Source organism: Atta colombica, unplaced genomic scaffold (genome assembly GCF_001594045.1).
Source record: "Atta colombica isolate Treedump-2 unplaced genomic scaffold, Acol1.0 scaffold27, whole genome shotgun sequence".
In the NCBI taxonomy this organism is placed as follows: Eukaryota; Metazoa; Arthropoda; class Insecta; order Hymenoptera; family Formicidae; genus Atta; species Atta colombica.
Genome location: NW_017259370.1, coordinates 2,985,461 through 2,986,447, shown reverse-complemented (window position 1 = coordinate 2,986,447; position 987 = coordinate 2,985,461).

The window sequence follows — 987 nt, the reverse complement described above, 5'->3', positions numbered from 1 at the left end:
TATATATATATATATATTATATGTATACATATATATTGCGTGTGTAACAGCACACACGGTATATGTATATATAAATAGCCAAGACATTACACTTTATTTTACACCTAATATATACAGAAGAAGAGAATCCAGTTTTTATTCATTTATACTATTCTCGTTATAATTATTATATATTAAGAAGATTAATTTATTTTCAAGCAAGCCCTCATTTCGCCCTTCTTTCCGATTTAGATCTATTATCTCGATGTGTGCGACAATTATCCTTTAGGTGCAGTTACTTTGTACATATTTTTACTACCTGCGATTGTATATATACATATTATATTATCTGCGAAGAACATTAAAATATATATTTTAATATATTACGTATAATGAACTACATGAAATTATAATATCTTATTGTTTGAAGTATTAAGACTAAATACACTAAATATTTAATAATACTGTTGATCCTTCTTGAACATGTCGTCTTGTTGTAACCATTGATTCAATAAAATTAAGACAATGTACAAATGCACATTTAGTGTAAAAAAAAGTATATCCCTTCTGTAGTACGAAGAATATTCGATTCAGGGTACAGGGTTCAGGGCATAGTCAATATGATTTCATAAATGGAGCAACTTTATTATCAAAGAACTTGTAGCAACATTGGCGTAACAACAAAATATCGACAGTGTAATACACTTATTAATATCTTTATTATATGAGGCATTTAAGGCCAAATAGAATATAATTTTTTTTTATTATTTTATATTAAATGTTTTATATATGTAAACGCACGCATAGTTCATATATAAATCTACCAATGAACTATCATTCATATATCAATAAGAAATATTTTCTGTAGGAATATCTTCTAAACGCACATTTAACAGTGTTTGTACTTAATTTAATACAATTCTTTAGGTCGCACATATTTGAAAATTGTCGATAATAAAATTATGTGTGTAACAGTTATTCAATAGAAAGACTTGATTCACAGCTTTG